Here is a 20,537-nt window from a genome sequence, read left to right on the forward strand (position 1 = left end):
TTGGCCCACGGACACTTCAGAGAAGGCTTACTTGCAGGGTTTGATGAAGGTGCCAAGAATAGTTGATCCCACTATTCCAATGGGTCTAAGTGTCTTTGCAGACCTTCTAGGATGACCAGATTGAGAGGAGTCCAGCAGGATGACAGCGGGCTCAGGGTGCCAAACCTTCCAGCGGGTCACCAGCGATTCCTTGACTTGGCTTCTTAGTTTCAGGATACTTGGATCCTATCCTTGGTTCAGTGAGAACTCAAGAGATCGACATGGTATGTGTGTTTGGAGCCTTCTCTTATGCCAAATCTCCTTCACGCCAAAAACGAAGAGGACCCAATGGGAGATCTACTCACATACAGGCATAGAGATCTGGTCCCAGGCATTCACAATACTCCAGACTCTCTGGCAACCAGGATGTGTATTGGAACCAGACAGTCCAGCCCACATCCTGGGTTAAAATATATGAAAAGATAAGCTGCCACCAGCCCTGTCCAAGGCACACCTGCACTTCTCCTAAAAAAAATCCTTCGAGAGTATCTAGGGCCTTTAGAAATGACAGGAAGACCCAAGTCAGAAAAGTTGCAACATTAACACGGACTAAGGAAAACAAAGTCTCTCAGTACTGACTGTCTGTAAGGGCATGTCAGTTTCCCCATAAGAAAGTGATTGCAAATCCCAGGGGAGTGCAGCAGAAGGCTATGCTCCTCTGGTAACGTCAGACTATGGTGTTTAAACAAAGCAAAAAGTTGGGGGGTATAAAACTGGAGGGAACATTACACATGAAATTGAAATATTTCCTAACACTAGTGAATCTGAAAATAAGAAATAGGTTGGCTTATTAGTGGGAGGAGAGGGAAAATGCACCAGTGCTTTTGCTATTGTGTTGGTAGTTTCAGAAAAAACGGTCACTGTGTGTGGGTTTGCTTCTAGGGTGATGAGCGTGAAAGGCGTTTGCGTCCATATAGGATGCCTTGTGTGACGATGGCATAAAGATACACAGTCCATGTCAGGATTGTGTGAGTTATTGGAGGAGGTGTGAAGTTCTACTATTTGGTGTCAGTGCTGGAGGGCTGTTATAGGTGTTGTGTGTGCATGGCATAGTTGGTTTGCGAGTGGGATGTTTGCCCGAGTATGGGGTGTTCTAGTATGATTTAGTGCAGGGAAAGAGTGCATTCCTCCTAGCATTGGGTTAAGTCTCAGTCACGCAGGTAGCTTGCTGGGTAATAAACCCAGTGTGCTGTGGTCAGCTAAGTTGATTTTCTATATGGCAAAGGCCTATGGCTTCAGTTACCCCAGCATACTAAACAGCCATGCATATTTCCTTGGGGAGGTAGTTCCAGAGTTTCGTTGAGGTGCTTGAAAATTCAGATCAACCATATTACATTTTTAAATGTTTGGGTTCAAGGCGTATGTCAATGCTAGAGCTCAGAATTCTGTTTGGACTGTAGAGGGAGATTTCTTCTTGCAGGAATTCTGCCCTTTGGTCGTAAACTGCTCTGTGAAGGATGCAGAGTGTTTGCAAATAAATCCCTTTCTTGACTGGTAGCCAGTTCAGTGATCTTAGTGCTAGTGTGATGTGTTTGTTTTCTCTTTTTGGGTCTTAGAAGGAGTCTTGCTGCTGCGTTCTGAATTTGTTGATTTTTGGTAAGGTAGTCAGGCATGCCAAGGCAGAGGATTTTAGCATAGTCTATTTTTGATTGCTTCAACATGGTAGGGGTCTCAATAGGAAACAAAGACCCAGGGTTAGCACTGAACCTGTGGCTGGCGAGACACTATAATTTAGACAAAGCGTATTTTATGACACCTACCAACCTATAAAGCAGCCCAGCTTACTGAATGAGGTGATCCTGCTGAGGCTAACATACCCAGCCTTAAAGATAAATGGTATACCAGCCACGTTTAGTCCCTAAAAACAGGTAGTAAAAATTCTCCAAACAAAAAATATTAAACCAAAGACACACAGGTCCCTGCCCCTTTTTCCACCTACACCATCGACCCTTGAGTCAAGGAGGAGAAACCGTACGCAGAGGCTAGCCTCCGACTTTAGTATGTCGGCGAGGGGTGGAGCCACATTGAACAGCAGGGCCAGCTTTGGAGCAGAGATGCGCCGTACAGATACAGAGACGTGCAGGGTCAGAGAAGCAAAGGTCACCCAAAGCAAAGGTTACCTTGCGGCATGACCACGGAGAGGTGGGCCCAGTGCCTGCGAACTGATGCCAAAACCGAGGGAGGAGTGAATCCTCCACTAACAAGGAGAGAGCATATGGGCGAAGAATTCCAAGATGAACCAAATCCGTAAACTGCTCGTATTCAGTCCGGAAGAGTGGCAAGCCGTGGAGTTCTTCCCCACAACCTCTACCGTGCACTCTCAGTGACCAACAATATTTTCTCATTTACTGCAATTTGCTAGGGTAATACCACATTTCCTCACAGACCAGTTTGCTTGAGGCCCATTTATCCGTAAGTATTTGACCACATTTTACTGCAAAAAGTAGATGGGGGGTTAGGTTTAGGTATTTAGATATGTGTGGGAGTGTGGGGGCAGGAGGGGTTACAGTAGGTCTCCTCCTACATTTCCTGCAGTAAAATGCGGTAAAGAAAATGTGGACACATCTTCCTCAAGCAAATAGCTGTGAGGAAACATCAAAGATCCATTAACGAGTGCTTCATACTGTCTGGAAAGTTGTTTCCACCTACTATGAATGGCCTGTTTGCACCCATTGTTCACTGGAACCAACCTTCCCCACTTTAGCTTCCCCTCCCCTCTCTGGAGCGACTTACTATGCCTTTGGCACAATCAAAATTAAAGTAAAATAAAATGAAATGTTGCATTGCAACTAAATCTCTTATTTCAAATTTTTACATGGCAGCTTTTGTTTAGCTAGTACCTGGTGATGGTCTAAATTTCCGCCCCAGTCATCCCACTGCATTCACTCTATTAAATGCATCAAAGTATTTACTCTCTGCTCGACATAGCAAGAAATCCTCCATTCATATTCTTCTTGATCTCTCTGCCGCCTTTGACACAGTAGATCACACTATTTTACTTCCTTCTCTTTCTGCTCTTGGTTTAACTGGGTCTGTGCTAAGCCAGTTTGAATCTTATCTTTCATACCATTCATATTGTTTCCCCGGCTGGCCAACTTTCTCCTTCATGCCCATTTCTTTATGGTGTTCCCCATGGTTCTGTTCTGGGTGCCCTTCTTTTCTCTTTATATACAATTCCTTTGGCTGCTCGTTAGGTACAATTTCAGCATTGCTATTTTACCACTATATTTGTGGATGCCCCAAACATGTTGCTTTTATTTCAGCCTCCTGTCCTGACTTTTTCCAGTGAGGCAAAGCCTTCAGCTGCACTCCACTGGGCTTTTGCTCATCATTATGGGGAAACTGACTTGTCCTTCAGACAATCAGTACCGAGAAATTTTGTTTCTCTTACTGTTATCAATTTGTTGCCATTTTTGGCAACTGTATTTCGGTGCACAATGTACTTTACTGTACCGCGCACTGGGTTCCTTGCGTTCTCGGGCCCTAGTCACCCACTCAGGATTTTTTGGTAACAGGACAATGTGCCTAGGAGTAGACTAGTGGCAGCAGAAGCATTATCATGTATTTATATAAACATTTACGGAGCCATACCAAGCTTACCACGTTTGGATCATGACTGTGGCTATAGTCATCATGGCCGTGCCATAAGGTACTTTGTCTTTTCATTTGGCCATTTTGTCTGTTGGCCTTTCTCCTGATCTTTGTGACCCAGGGAGTCCTTCTTTGGGCATGGATTCACCTGCAAAAGTCACTGCTTTTGGTGGGCCAACGCATGTCGCGTATGTAAGTACCCAGGAAGTGGGCTGGGAATGTCTGATCCCAATCCACACTTCAGTGTCAGGATGTCTGGGGTGCACGAGAGCATGAGAACTGCTGTTGTCCCTGATTGGACCACTGCTGGCGTGCATGAGTGCGGCAGATATCCTCATTGGCCAGCTGGGTGCAAGCACTCACTGGACTTTAGGATATAAGGAGGGGGCCTTAGTGCAGACCCGAAGATCACCAATAGGTCTGAATCGACCTAAACAGGAGCCAAGTATCCACAGAAGCAAAGCAGATCATAGGACTATCCAGAACCGGGCATAGAAGGTTTGGCAACCTGAGCCCTGCTTTGCGCTCGATCTCTAAAGGCCTGCAAAGGTGCTTCAACCCTTTGGAGTGGTGGGACCAATCACTCTCAATGCCTCCTTGTTGCCCTGCAAACGAGCCTTCTCTGAAGTGTACCTGGTCCCTCCAGTGGACTAACCCGCTTGCATGCTTTATAAATGTAAAAATAAAATAAAGAATAGCTTGGCACCTGCGTTGGAGTATTGCTTTATAGAGTTTTGTCCCAAGCTTAGGGGAACTCCTAGGTTCACACTGAAAAGCATCTTCTAACTAAATCTCTCTGTCCCAGCTCTATTGGTCCGCAAGAGAGAAGCGTGCATCAGACCACAAGGCTTGGGTGCTCCTGCGTCACTGTGAGACAGTGGCGGTCGCTGCTGGTGACTTTCCCGCCTTTCTTCAAGTGTGCTGAGACCAGCTGCATCAGTGCTTTCTTTGTCCTGCATTCACGACGAGAGATCCAGCTCAAATTGTAAACCGGACCTGCATCTGCATCCGCAGCGCTTGTGCACTTTGAAGCTTAACAAAGGAGGGGATTTTGTACTTCATGCGACCTTCTCCAAACCTGCCAAATTTGGACCCAGAGTGAGCTAAGGGCGGTGAGTAATCATACCACTTAACGGTGGCCCCTAGTTCATCCATTCCCTAATTACGCAAAAAGGATCCTTTGTAGTCCTTGCCTTGGCTTGGGTGGCCTCCGCTTACTAAAGCAACCCAAAAATTGGGAACAGCTTTGTTCTCCTCAGCAGATCCTCTCCGGATTCTCGGACCTGAATTTCTCCACTCCAGAATCCTCTAACATTTCCTCCCCCTTGAAAATTGTACTTCGTAGCTTTACGCACAAGAAGGCACTTTTACGCACAAACTTTTAATTGAGCACAAGGCTGCAATCTTCATAGGGCTGGACTTTATAAAGTTAGGGTTATCCATCACTGGAGTTTGCCAATGTGTTAAAGTTTGTCTGCTTTCCCTCCTTACAGGTTTTGGCAGGAATTTGCACTTTACTGCATTGACCGAAAAGTGACTGTACATATATTTTACATAGTGTGTGTGTTTAAGTAGTGATATTCCTGTGTTTTCTATTATTCACTTGTGTTTGTTCTGGGCCTAATAAATTGTGTATTTTTAAAATACTACTGTCTAAGAGTAATTCTTGTCGTCCTACTGCGTGTACTCATCCAAGACCTCAGATCACCCCCACTACTCCTGACACGTAGCCATGACTGCTCTCCATGCTACATTGAATTGTCCTGGCTAACTTCACAGAAGTGTTCCCTGTTCCACTAACCAGGGGGGCCTCCTAAACATCTGTTCACCAGAGCAGAGTTTAGAAATCCATTCTAACAGCTCTCATCAGCTCATTCCACCTCTCTTGTCATTTCTATGCTGATGGCTCACACATTTTCTTTACATTCACTTCTCTTCATAACACGGTCTCCTCCAGCTTGCTACCTGTTAAATCTTGTATGGCCTCTGGTTTTCACCATGTTAATCCGTCGAAAACTAAGGTCTTTCCATTTCCTCCTTCCTCTTCCTCTCCTTCATCTTCTGCAACCAGCCTTCTTTTTCCTCCTTACTTTCTCTTCTTCATCTTGTAATCTTGGGGTCATCTTTGACCCTCCTCTTTCCTTTTCTCTTTACATTTCTAACACTGCCCATACTGCCCACTTTCATCTGTACAATCTGCGTTTTGCCCGTACTTTTCTTTCATTCCAGGCTGCTAAACTCTTGATTTATTCTCTTGTTTTTTCCCCATCTTTACAATTGCTCGGTTCTTCTCCTAGGTCTTCCCATACCTCACCTTACTCCTCTATGCTCTGCATTTAAAATTTAGTTATTTGTCTTCTCTTTCAAATCCTTCTTTTCTCGCTCTTCGATTACTCTTGCACTCCCCTCGGCTTTCTTTTGATCTCCAGCTTCTTTTTCATTTTCTTTGTATACAAATCCCTCTATGGGCTTGTTCCCTCCTATCTTTGCTCTCTTAGATCTTTCCACATCCCTCGTTCTCTTGGTTCCCAATCACTTTTCCTTCTTTCGGTTCCTAAACCACCATGTGCCCCTTCTCGATTTCGTTCCATTTCGCTCCTCGCCCCTAAGCACTGGAACACTCTTCCTTTACCTGTCCGTGCCTCTTCATCGCATCACATGTTCCATTCTCAACTAAAAAATCATCTTTTGCTGTCTCTTTCCTCTTCTTGGCTTCTGACTGCCATCCCCAACTCAATCATTTTTCATTTGTGTCAATTGTACCGTTGCAATTTACATTTTTGTTAAAACGCTTTGGCAAAACTGCACAATGAATTCAATAAAATACAAATTCTACCGGGACAAAGATCTTTGTTCCTAAATTATTCCATACCTTCTATTTACCAAAATACAAGCATTGATGCACTTTATTGAACTCAATAAAGATAATTTGATGAGGTACCAGGTAGTCTCAAGCGTCTTCATCCGGCTCAACAGAAATTCATGATGAACATCTCTTTCACATCAACAAAAAGCATCACTGTACTATCAGGGACAGATAAATTCACAAAAACTGGAGACAATGCATGGAACGTAGGATTGAGAAGACCACCTTACCTGACGATCAATAATACATTGAGCACAGGACCTGGCTAGTATCAAGAATTAGAACAGTCGCCGGGAATAAGAACTCATAATAACAGGGAATATCAGTCTCAAAAGTCATGGATTGAGAAAAAAAGGAGTGAAAATGTGCCTCGCTGGGGATGCTTAACAGTTACGATGTGTGTTGATCTTTCAACAATTGCCATACATCACATTAATGTGCCAATCATTTTGTTTTCCTGTACCTAAGAATATTAAACCATAAAGGACTTAGTAAGCTTGAAAAGGCAGAACACTGCTCATGGTGTCACAGTTGGGGGATCTGAAAAGCTTTCAAATTGAAGATTTGAAAAAACACAGGTTGACAACTCCACTTAATACACTGAATTCATTTCTCAAGTAGAACGGTACATGTCTTTGCACATATGCCGGTGAGGTAAATGGCCCAAATAACACCATCAATCACTGATGTCATCACCTATGTTACTACCAAACATCATCATAGATCTGTATAGTGACAAAGACTGCAGACATAGTGTGCAGGGAGAGTAGGCAGCGCTCTTTCCAGGGTGTGGCGCTAATAAGCATTGGTCATAGGATATGTATGCCATGTGGGTCATACTGAATATAGATATTCTGTTTCAGCTGTGCACGATTCAGCCATTGTACTTTCATAGTCTTACCTGTGGGTTCGGCAATGGGTAGGATGCAGAGCTCAAGGCTGCAGGTACTTTTCCTGGAGGGTGTGGAAGCAGGTCATGAGCAGTGGGTATGCAGGGTAGCGCCGGTGTGCCTGGTGCCTCCCTGCCGGGAATGTACTGTGCGCATTACCGAGTGGAAATAGTCCAAGTGATGTCACTGATAACGACATTGATGCAGTCACATTTGATGACATCTGTGAGGTCATGAGTAGTGCATGAAGTGGGACACTATATTTGATTTGCTAAGCACAACGTGATGATGTCAGACGTTCTGAAGTTGCGCATCATAACAATGACATCCCAACAACTCATGTTTTTTCAGGGAGTATATACTGTAACAAAGAAAGACAGGGCACTCGAGCCACGAACAGCCTAGTTCAACACATTTGGAGGTATTAGGTTGGAAGAAATGCTTACAAATCCTAGGGCCTTTTCTAAAAATAAGGCGGTGTTGACTAATCGCAACATATCAAGAGGGAGAATGGACAATTTGAGGTGGAGTGGCCTATTCTTAAAAACCTAAGCTCTTTGCAGAGGTCCCAGAGCCTATCATACAATATCACAGGGGTACAATGCCTAGCTCACTCCTTTGATTTCCGTAGTTTTAAATTGACCAGAAATGGTCACACTCTGGGTCACAGGTCGCCTCCTCAGGTTTGTCGGTAACACAAATGTCTACAAGGAAGAACCACATGTTTCCCCTTCCCTTTGACAACACTTTACCTGCAGGACATGTGATGCCTTTCCGGGTTACTACTGTTGCTGTTACAGGCATGTATTTATGTTCCCTTGCCAGGGTTGTTGTTGGATGGAATTCCTGTAGCCTAACAGCCAAGGGTCATCTTCCTGGGCTTGAGCTTCAGCAGGTTCTTTAATCCCCTTTTTGGCTGCTGGACCGAGGCAGGACTTTTGAAAACACTCACAGTAAGCTTGTAGCAAAGTCTTGTTACTGTATATATGTATGAGATTTATAAAGCGTGAACCTGGCTATGAAGCAATTGAGTGCTGTACATAGGTGACACACCAAGGGATTACACATAGGGTGTGAGGGTAGCAGAGGAGATGCGAGATGTAGGGGGAGGAGGAGAAGGGGTAGCACAGGAAGGGTAGAAGTGGGGTCGAGTGGAGCTATTGGTGAGATGTTCTTTGAAGAGTAGGGTCTTCAGGTTCCTCTTAAAGTGTAGGACCTAGGGCGTCAATCGTATCTGTGTTGGTAGCTTATCCCAGAGACAGGGTGCATAGCAGTAAGATGCATGCTTCTTCTTTGTTTCCCTCTTGCAGTTCTTTGTTTTTAGTTTGGTGATCTTATGACTTCTGGTGGTGCACTGGCCTCCAGAGATGGTGACTTTCTCAACACTGTGCAGTGATGTTTTCACTTTGTAGGCGATGCAAGCTACCTTGAAGATGATCCGCATTGGTTTATCTTGATGTCGGTGTTGGAGAGGTGTTTCCGTTGAGGTTCCAAGTACAGGTTGTAGATGTGATAGTTCTGGTCAGGTAGCCCTGGCTGCGTGTGGATTTCTTCAGTGGGGGGAAGAGTTGTCTTATTTGCAGTGCATCTAGGATGGTGCTTTGTTAGAGGGATGCATTGATGAAGTTGAGAAGTGATGGAAGTGTTTCACCTGTGATGTCTTTCACAGTGGAGGGGGAGATGTTGTCTTTGTTGGTGGTGGTTTAGAGGGCTGCCAGAGCTTGGACAGGTCGTCTGAAGAAATGTTTCTAAATTTGGTCCATCTTGATATGTTTTGGGCTGGTATGGGTGACACAACTGTGGTGTGTTTGGAGAAATCAAAGTGTTACATTGTCTTGTCTGTGAACAAGTTGTTAATGGCGTTTGGTGTAGCAACTGTCAGTGGACTGCAGTACTGCAGGGTCTGACAGGGGGTTTCCGAAGTACTTCATGGCTTGGAAGATGGCTCTGCTCCTGATGAATGCCTTCACGATGCTTGCTGTGTAGTAGTCAGCTTTAGCTGTGGTGTTGAAAATCTTGCATACTAAATGGAGGTTTCTCAAGGTGTTGAGATCTTCTGGCTGGGGAGATTTCCATAGGAACATTCTTTTAGTCTGCAGATGGCATGCATTCTGCTAATAGTTCTGTTGCATACAAAAGGGTAGGGATTTACCTTTGTTGCTTCAAGGTTTCAGCGGGACATGGGTTTTGTTAGGGTGAGATGGAGTGTGATGAGCTAAGCATTGATATTCTGTGCAGGGTTGGGTGTGAAGGCCAAGGTGATGAGAGTTTCTTAATTGTGTCCATTGGGACATTATTGAAGGAGTAGGGTGGTGTCTTGTAAGGTTTATGTTGGCCCGGTGTGCGGTGGAGCAGGGTGGTTATGTCTGCATGCTCTGTCTAGTGCAAAAGTTAGGGAAAGGAAATACAATGACAAGACAGATGAGAAATACCAGCTTGAGTGTGATGTGTTGCCTAATGTTCAGGGTGTAAAAATGTGAGCAGTCTCCTCAGGTTTCTTGGTGGTTTGGCCGCAAGAAGGCTGCGTTCTCTGAGGAAGATATCACTTGTGTTATTGGCAGACCCTGTTGTAACAAGATTAGTGATTTCATCAGTCTCCAGCATTTTATGGCTCATTCTACTTTTTGATGTCTTTCATTCTGGCTCGCCATCTGCAGCTCCTGTCTGGACCGCCCTACCAAGTGTGACAAACCCTATTCATTCCTTTCCGTTTTTGCCAGGGTGTGCACTATGTAAATTATCTAATAAGTTAGTTGATTGGTTTAGCACCCTCCCGGTACCCTGTGGGCAATGAGATTGGGCTAGATTCTCCAATCCCACCTTTTCCCATGTATTTAATTTCCCCCTCTTCTTTCTCACTGTGTGCTTGATTGCTTCCCCTAATGCGAAGCTAAGGCTTAAAGCATCAGTCTGCCATTCTGAGGTCAGGCAGTAGCGCGGCTAGCAGTGTGGTTCTGCATCCTGCACCTAGCTTTAGGACTGATGTTGGGGTTTGGCGATTAGTGAATTTGCCTTCTGTGAGGAAAGAAAAAGGGTGGAGAAACATGGGGCATTTTGGTCATAATCAGTGTGTGGATGAACAATCTGGGCCAATGAGGTATGAGTTTACGTATGAGCGAATTAAGGTGGAGAATGAATGATGAGCTATGTCAAGCGTACAGATGTGTACTGTAATGAAGCATTACCACTTTAATAGTTTAATTGTGATGAAATGCTGAAGACCGTTTTTTATATTAGTGAGAACAATTGTTGTGGTTGCTTTTGTAACAACGCAATTGTGGTAAAATATCTGTTTGTTGAGAAAATAACGACGTTATGGTTGTTGATACATCAGCGGCAACGTGTGCACCTTGGAAACAAAACGACAAAAAGGAACACAGGTTCGATCTCGGGGTCCACGCTTAGAAACCTCTGGGTATTAAGGTCGTTATAAATACGCAACTAAGACATATTCCTGTAACAGCGCCTCTGGCTTTGTGAGCCTTTAAAAATGCACAAATATATATATATATATATCATGTATACCAATACATGGTTATTTTTTTGAAAACGTCTACTTGAACACGATTTTGTTTGGTGTATGTTGACACTATCTCTCCTGAAACGAATAGACCCTGTAGCATTTGTGTATTTGTTAAGGATAACTTCCTGAAGAGGGGTTGCTAGTGGGTCACAAACGTGCCCTCTTATAGTGTTGTGAAGTAAAGATGAAATATCTGTGCCCTGTTTGTCACAAGCCCCTGAATGCTCGCTCTGCTGCAACTGGGTAAAAGCGAGTTGCTCTTCCTTAGCAGTGGTGTTTATGTGTGGGTAAACGCTCACCAATGAAGGCTGGTTAAGGGTGCGCGTTCGGCCCCATGTCTAATCTATGATGGCAAACTAACACGCATTCTGGACCTTGACTGGTTGGTTGGCAGAGCAGAGGATTTTGGGAAGAGAAGAGAGATTATTGAAGATGCTGCTTATACCACCAATGGGCAGCTTTTCAGGTTGCTCGTTGGACCCCAATTCTCCTCAGAGGCACCTTAAATGTACTTTGTTACAATACGTAGTTTTTCCGAACTGTCCATTGAGAAGAGAAATGAAGGTATTCACAGGATTGTTTTAATTCCCTTAAGAAAGCCAGTGCTAGTCTGTGCTCTGTTCTTGTTGGCACCACTACGACACAATTATGCTGATTAACCGCCCTTTGTGAAAAATACTTGAAAACAGTAATGAACCAATCACAGTTATACTGTCAGCGTTTATTTTCTCTTTGAACTTCTGGAACAATAATGACTGTTGCCCGTTTGACCGCAAATACCTGCCTCATTATTGGAGAGTGGGTGCACCCTATGTTTTTCACAAGTACCGAGCAAAGTGATCCATTTATTTTCACACCCACATAGATTATATGTAGTATATTTATATTATATTATGGTGCTATGAAGTGGTTTTTGACACTCGGAAGTGATTCTATCTGTAGCACAGTAGAAAATTCTTAATTTGTATGGTTTCATTATTTTAGTTTGGTAGATTATTTCTATTTTAAATGCAAAAAACATTGTCAAAATTTGCCACAGGGGTGTACCAAAGGTAAGACATGTGAGCTTTTCCCCATACAAAAACATTGTCACAGATGGCACAAGAATCACTCCTAATCTAAAAGATGGTGGAAGGGTTTTTAATTACGTAATTGTGAGCCTTAGGGTTGTCCCTCTCGCTCCCTCTCCCCCTGCCGTCTTGTTTTGCAACTCATAGTAAATACAAACGGATGGCCCCCTACTGTCCAGTTAGGACTTCAGCTACTTGTGAGGAACTAAAGGCTATACAGTTTCTAGTGTTTTTCTGTGATTTGGGAATTGTGCCCCCTTACAGACACCCCGTTGTATTCAGTACCCCTTCTAGCATGTCCACTCTCACCTCTCTCTCTCCCATTCTTTCTTGTACTCCCTTTCCTCCACTATACCCACTGCTTCACCTCACTCCTTCCAATCTTCTATACAGCTGATGTTTCTCACTCCTTCTAGCCCTCGCCTCCACCCTTTGATGTTACTGCTCCCTCCTCTACTCTACTACTCCCTCATCCACATCACTACTCCCTCCCCCACACATTCCTACTACCCCCTCTACCTTCCAACTTCCTTTTCCACCCTACTAATCCCTCCTCCATACTATTACTCCCTCCTCCCACCTGCGACTACTCCTCCCTCCACTACTAATACTCAGGCACTTCCTTTAACCCAGTACCATACACTTCACGATCATTCCTTGCACTAACTTTCCTAACCACACTTGTCACACTAACACACACACACTCACAATGCAATACCAATTTCACTCATTAACCAATACCTCACCTTCTTCAGAAATCACAGCCACACTCCACTGGTCCTTCAACTTACTGTTGGTTTCTTGGTCGTCCACCTCCTCCTCCTTTTATCTGCCTCCCTCTCTGTGGATTGGCTCTCTGTCCCAGGTCAATATGGGACTGTCTTCCCCATCCGGGGCAATGAGCTGTCGGGCAAAGTTAGAAACAGCAGGAAAAAACAATATCGGCTCAGGAAGTTAGTGTCTCTGTTCGTGTTAGGGAGTCCCATTTTGGGTGCCCATACGGTAAGTCCCATGTGGGTGATGGTTTTTGTTTCCCTCACAAGACCCTGGTGGTCTAGGCTAGCAGGTGGCAGCAGGGTCCGTCTACCGCCATGACTCGGTGGCACTACATGGCTGTTCTTGCAACCACACACAGGTGTGCGCCTCTCTCTCTGCTGTTTGCTACCCGCCTACATATTATTGAGGGAGCTTGGGGAACTGGTGGTTGGTCGTCAGGTTGCAGACTCTCTGCTGCTGGTGTGGGGCACTCGTCAAAGGCTCTCCTTTTGATGCTTTCTGTTGGTTTTCTCACTATGATGTTCTGCCTTTGTAACAGGTACAAAAAGGGTGGCAAGCATCTGTTGAGGAGGTATGGCATGAGACAAAGGTGGACTGCTTAAAAACAGACAGGCAAGAGGGGGTGCAGGGATTAAGGCCCTCTCAACTGCCACCATCCATCCATCTCAGGGCTCAGGATTTCTCCCTAGTAGGCCTCCCACCGCTGGCTCAGAGGGATTCCCGTCTCCTCTTGACAAGACCAAGTTAATGGCCTTGTCTTAACATAGAAACAAAACAGCAATCACAAAAGATTCTCGTATATGGGATTAAATGCACATTTTGGCTAACGTACAGGAAGTAAATCCTACAAGTGACTTTAATGACAGCTCTGAATAAAAATAACTCTTGAGGTGCAAATAAACGTTTTGACATTTTATGGATTAATCGATGTGAGTCTATAGAAATTAAAAAACCTAGGTGCATTATGGATTATGGTAATAATCCCAACCCAGTTTAAAATCAGTGGTGGGAATTTAAGGTTACACCTTCTCCAAATCACCACCTACATTTTTTTAATTTAAGGTTTTAGTAGTTGAGATATTACCAGTGATACAAGTGAAATGTAAAACTAAGTGAATGTGTTTTAGCGAAGTTAATGTGCCCCATTTTCATCAACAGATGGAAAATAAAACTGTTAACTTCTCCAAAAAGGAACATTATGTGAGGAACCAAGAATAAGACACGGACACAGAGGTCTCATGATGCTTGTCATACTTTTATGAAATAATAAAGGGGTTGGAAAATGCGCCGCTGCCCGTACTGTAGGCGTATTTCCCTATCTCAACCAAAAATGAAGGTTCTAACAGATGTAAAGATGTCCAAAGCAAAATGCCCTATGTCCGTAATCCTATCCTAGCCCTCTTATTCTAAAAGTAACTACAAGGTGTTAAAGGAAATGTCAGAGTTACACAACATGCGTGTGGGTCCCAGATACGCAAATGCCTGTATACTCTCCTGACAGGACTTTTATGCAACGCAACTCTTTATGCTCTACACCGGGTATAGTCTCCTGGCAGGATTTGTGTCACATAGTTCTTTATACAACTTGGGTGTGGGCCCAAGACTCACAAATCTCTGGTATACTCTCCTGCCCAGACTTTTGCACAACACAACTTTTTCTCAACTTGGATGTGGGTCCCAGACTCAAACACAATGTCAGGCAACAGCCTTCTTCATCCTTCCCTCATCAAGTGGACCAGTGACCCTCTACACCGTAATTCGTTAGACTTTCTTGCATCACAGGGCTTTGCACCCTCTCAAACAACCTCCTCAGGCTTTCCCAGGATGTGTGGAATTTGCAGTGAAGTGACACGTCATCCCACCTCTTCCACCTCGGTTCACCAGTTTGCAGTAGTCACTTTGGCATTTCTCGTATTGCCTGCTGCTGCTGCTTGCCAGTGCGGTCGGGGAGCGTTTCTCTTCTGCTTGCCTTCGCATATGATATGATATGGCATTTATGACGTGCCTATACACAAGTGTTTCAAGGCGCGACGAGGCAAGGGAGGGGGAACAGGGGAAGACAGATAACGATCCTACTAGGCCAGGTGTCATTCAGATCGTGCAAGTGCATGGGAAGGGGGAAAGGGAAAGTGTGAGGGTGCAGGGAGAGGGGAAAGTGCAGTACATGGGATAGAAGGTTAAGAATAAATAACGGCCAGCTAGTAGCAAGTGCAAGGTAAGTGCAGGCATAAGTGCAGGTAGGGGACTGTAGGGATACAGAAACAGTCTCCAAGTGCAGGGTTGCCAGGGAGGCAGTGCAGGTGAGCAACTGGCAGGGCCGGGCCTGTGAGCAGAGAGGGTGGCCATGTGACCAGTGCAGTTTCAGCCAGGAATCAGCAGGGGAGAGGAGGAGAGAAAGCAGAAGCAAAGAGGAAGGTTTTGAGGTGCTTCCGGAACCGGAGATGGTTCTACTCAAGTTTCTGGGAGGCAGGAAGGCTGTTCCAGATGGAGGCCCCTGCCGAAGAGAGAGATCTACCACCAACTCGTTGCTTGGAGAAGCGACTGACCCTGAGGGAGTTGGAGGCGGATGAGCGAAGAGCTCGGGAAGGAAGATATTTAGGAAGATAGAGTTGAAGGTATTTGAGCCCCAGCCCCCAGAAGGCCTTGTGGACAATGCAGAGGGTTTTGAATTTGATCTTCGCAGCCACTGGGAGCCAGTGCAGAGATTTCAGTCCTGGAGAGCTACGATCCCTGGGCTTGAAGCCAAGGACAAGTCTTGCAGTCCTGTTCTGGATAAGTTGCAGAGGGCGGAGAGTAGAGGCAGGCAGATTTAGATAGAGGCTGTTACAATATTCCAGCATAGAGCGAACCAGGGCTGTGGAGACAGTGAGCTTCTGGGGGAAGGTGAGGAAAGGAAGAATACCTCTGAGGAGGTGCAGATGGTAGTGAGACTTCTTAGAGACATCAGAGATGTGAGGACAGAAGGAGAGTGTGGAGTCGAAGATGACCCCAAGGTTTTTTGCCTTGCAGGTGGGGGCAGGAAGAGGGCCAAGAGAGGCAGGCCAGAAAGCTGCAGGGAAGGAGGGAGTGGGTGTGCCGATGAGTAGAATGTCAGTCTTACTGGCATTAAGGCAGAGGTGATTGGCTGCACACCACACCTGGATAGCAGACAGACAGTCACAGTTGAGGGAAGGAGAGGAGGAGGCCGATGGGTAGCCTGAAAATGAGCTGGGTATCATCTGCATAGCACTGAAAATTTGGGCAGAGAGCAGCGATGCGGTGGGCAAGGAGTGCCAGGTATTGGTTGAACAGCCAGGGAGAGAGGATAGATTCCTGGGGGACACCGCAGGTAGAGAAAAAGTATGTCCCAAGTTGGACCTGGGAGGGTCGATCGGAGAGGAAAGAAGTCAGCCATGGCAGAGCCTGACCAGTGATACCCAGGTTATCATGGAGGCGGTTGAGCAGGATGGCATGGTTTGGTCTCCAGTGTCCTCCGACAGGTACGTGCTATCTTTGACTTCCCCCAGGCAGACCTCCGGTTCTTCATTGTTCAGGGAACAGTGTAAAGCTCCTGTAGCCCTGCATTTGCTTCTAACAGTTCATCCAGTCTCCTCTGCAGCCCAGCTTACTCCAAGTCTTAGCTGAGTCTAACGGGAGCCGCCTGCTCCTGTCAGGTACCCCTCTCTTCTCTATATCAGCGGTCAGTGATTTAAAGATCCTGCCACAGTGCACTCCTTCCAACAACTAGAGCATGTTGTGGGTCTTCAGACTTTGCAGACCTTCTTCCCTCTGTCCCTCTTCCTCATCCCAGTAGTGTAGATGGCGTCTTGTGCATGTAGGGAATAGTCGGTCATGTTTGATGTCTCCTTTTCTACATAACAATATGTCATATAGGCATGAGGAATGGAGGGGACCTCCCTAAAAGGGGAAAGGGGATACCACGTCTCATCTGACAATATCTCACTCCCCCCCCTTTAAGGTCACCTCTTCGCATGTGATCCTCCGACACATAGCCAGCCTGAGGGGTCAGGATCAGGTAGCGCCTGCCATCCCCATGCCACATGAGGAGAGGCTACCTCCAGGAAAGGAGTGATGACATCATCAGATTCATCACAATACCTTTTGAAATTTCATGGGTCACCAGATGAGTTCCCACTAATCTTTCTTGTGATTTTTCACAGAATTTCTTCACCCTTTTCCACACCCCTTTTCCCCATAGTGAATAAAGGTAAAGAAATATTAGCAACCATTTGCATTCTTATTATTAGTTATAAAGGGTCCCTACTTCATCTTTTATAACCATGAAGTCTTTTTCTTTCTTTAACTAAAACAACTGAAAAATTATACAAATACAAAACATTTCTTATGATTTTTTACTCAGTTGTAGGGAGAAAACCCAAAAGCCAAAATTCACCAAAACCCAACTATTGACACATACATTGTTTTTTATCCATTCTTATTGCAATTTACTTGCCACTAGATATGCTAAACATCTTTCCTATACTCTGGCAATATTGGTGTTCTGTACGTTTAAAAAGCAAAGTATTTACTTCGGAGATGTGTGATTTAAACACTGAAATTATTCTTGCTGCCTTACTCTGGGGACCTCCAGTGGGTTAACCAATTCGTGCCAGTAACCCCTTTGAGCTAGTGGATGATGGCCCTGGGGGTGGTATGGTGAGGGTCCTCTGGTCACCTTCAATTGGTCTCCGGCACTGGTCTGTAGACAGTCACATGCAATATCAAAATACTTCTTGACAAGAGGTGGACCTTCCCCGAGTTCTTGATAACAATACTGATGCACGTGCCCTGCTCACTGTGGGTCCATATGCTGACGTCGCTCTGCCAAAGCCGGCAGTACTACAAAGTTGATTGCTGCAGCGCTGGCAAGAAGCACAACCTTGAACCAAAAAGAAATCGAAAATGGCTGATAGCCTTTTTTAAACCTGCAGTCCAACCAACACACGAATCTCGCACAGGGACATACGCTACACCTGAAGGAGAAAAACAATCACACTACAACCAACCACCTAGCAGCAACCTTGATGACACATGGGTGATGAACCTTCAATCATGCCCAGCCCTGGGGAAGAAGCTACCAAAGAGTAAAAGGGGCGTCCCAAGAACCATAGTGCTCTCCGTTGTAGAGGTTACTCTTTTCCAATTAACTTGGCAATTGGACGCAGGGCTTCTTCCTTCTGGAATGTGTTTTTGGGCTCCCATGACACATGATCTGGCAGGAAAGTGAAAACAGAGGCCTGGTAGGAAGAAGTCTAGATAAGGCAAGAAAATCAGGGCCAGCCTACCCAGTCCAGGCAGGTCACGAATTTGGGCTAGCTTCTTCCTGGATCTACCGCTTTACCTCACAGGTAGGAGCAGGGAAGAACGATTGAGAAGGAGACGGCAGGGTGAGTTTCTCGTGCAGATTTAGCAACACTGAGCCCAATGCCTTTATCCACACTCTCAGAACCGAACCTCTAGAATACAGCTTCATAAGAAGGAACACCTAAAGCAAGATTTAACTTTTCAAGCAATGCCGTACAGGCCGACTGATCCTGAAGCCTTGAACTTCATGTAGTTAAAAGTTTATACAAAATAAAAAAACATTGGCACCCCAACTGACAAACTATTGCTCGTACTAGCCACATGGTTGGGGCAAAGTGGTGCGAGTCTGTGAATAATTGCCATCTGGCAAGGATCTGAAAGACCTCACTTTTTATTTTAATTAATAAACTGTGTGTAACTTCATCTATGAAAGGGGAATAGGCTGATAAGATTCCCCTTTCATAACCTCTATGCCAAAAGCATAGTGTGTACTCATGTCCTCAGTATCCTGATTTGAAGCGCCTGCTCTACACCAGTGCCACAGAGCAGGCTGGGGCCAGAGTTGCCCGTTTGACAGCTGCAGTGACCATCAAGTCTCTGCAGCGCTGGGGCTGCATTTAAGATTTGCACCACTTTACCAAAACTATGATGATCATAAGTAGCCCATGTTGGTGGCAGGGTAAAGTCTAAATAAAGGCTATGCCAGGGTTAAGACATGGCACTACTTATAATCATTGATTTAATTAATTTAGGTATTAGGTTTTATTTCCTTTGTTTCTTATTACTCATTTTTTAATGTGAAATTATATCTATATTTTATGACATGAAAATATAATGATGTAGCTGTGAATGTATTAATTTCTCGGCTGTATTGAACTTTATAATCATTTTTATTGTGATATGTGTAAGGATTTATTGTAAGCCATATGTACATAATAATAAAATATATAGAGATATTCAATGGAGCCACATCCAATTTGATATCACACATATGTCCTCTCCTGTGAGCCAGCTCAGCTGTGGAAGATGATCTGTATTCTGGCCGGATAGGCGGAGCCTACCAGATGACAGGAACCTGAATGACCTTGCCTCTTCTTTGATCTCTTTGTGAGGGCAACTAACACCCTCCTCCAAAGTCAGCCACGCAACAGCAGCTGTCCTGGGCCCAGGCAAGGCATCAAAGTAGTACACCCATTCATAGGGAGTTATCCTCAAACCAGGGTGCTGCATTTCTAAAGGTCTTTGATCCTAGCGAGAACGGAGGGGGCAAGGTTAGTGTAGACAGGAGATCTCTGTACAGTGGAGGAAGACTTCCACCATCTTGTTTCTTTCTGCCTCTTTATTTCCTTCCTGTCCCCTCCACTTCCTCTAAAGCAACACACTTTGGGTGCAATGTCAGAAGGACAAAGTCCACTCCTTTCAAGGACAGGGATTGGACCACTTATGCAAGCTACCATTAGTCCAATCACCTGTGAACGTTTACATTTCTCCCCCCACTTCTTCTAATCATCCTTGAATCATGTTTTGAACTTCCACCCTTGAAGATTTTCCTTGGATCCTGCTGGGAGAGCAGTCCTTTCCACAGTCCCTCAGTTGTGAGGTGAAGGCAGGTGTTCCAAAGCAGAGGCAGGTTCTATCCCCTAATCATACTATGGGACAACTGGGGGTGAACCTGCTGTTGGAAAAAGGCCTGCCTCTCGGCCAGCCACAGCAGTACCCAGGATCTCATTATGCTGAAGGACCCTTGCAGTTGTGTGCCCGCTTCCCCATTTTTTGAAGTCTGAGAACAAGTACCCATCCTGTCCCCGGAGTGCGACTCGCAGCAACCTGAGAAGTGACCTGCTGCTGGAGCAAGACCTGCCTCTCTGCCAGCCACAGCAGACCTTGCCATGTTTAAGGACCCCTGCACTTGTGTGCCAGCCTCCCATGTGTTTGGGAGCATGAGGAAAGGATTCATCTTGCCCCCGATTTGGGACTTGCAGCACCCTAAGTGCCAAGGCATGCAGGAGAATGGTGTTTTCTTGCTGTGAACTGCTTGGAGCCATGGTTCGAGAACTGTTTGACACGTTGCATTTTTCACAGTCCAGATTTTCGAATTGCTTGCACAGCACTAATAAGTCTGATTTGGAGCTGCTGGACCACCAAGAACTGCAAAAAGGTACTTTTGACTGCTAACCGCTGCCCTTGGATCCACGAGACTGGCTAGGTCATTTTAATCCTGTTTTGCAACCTCAAGAAATGTTCTTTTTGGCGTTGTGGTCTTTTAATTGCTTCCACCCCCAACTCATAATACAGAGTGCTGCATCTTTCTTATCTTTGCATATTCTGCGTCTTCTATAGGAGTGGGTTTTTACAGTGTTTTCTAGTTAGTTATTATTGTACACGGTGTGTTTGATTGAAGTATGTATATCTTTATATAACCTGGATTGGACATTCCTTTATTTTGGACTGTTATACTTCCCTGTTTGGGTTGTTAC

The sequence above is a fragment of the Ambystoma mexicanum genome, chromosome 6q (genome assembly GCF_040938575.1).
Source record: "Ambystoma mexicanum isolate Mex_15411 chromosome 6q, UKY_AmexF1_1, whole genome shotgun sequence".
NCBI classification, from domain to species: domain Eukaryota; kingdom Metazoa; phylum Chordata; class Amphibia; order Caudata; family Ambystomatidae; genus Ambystoma; species Ambystoma mexicanum.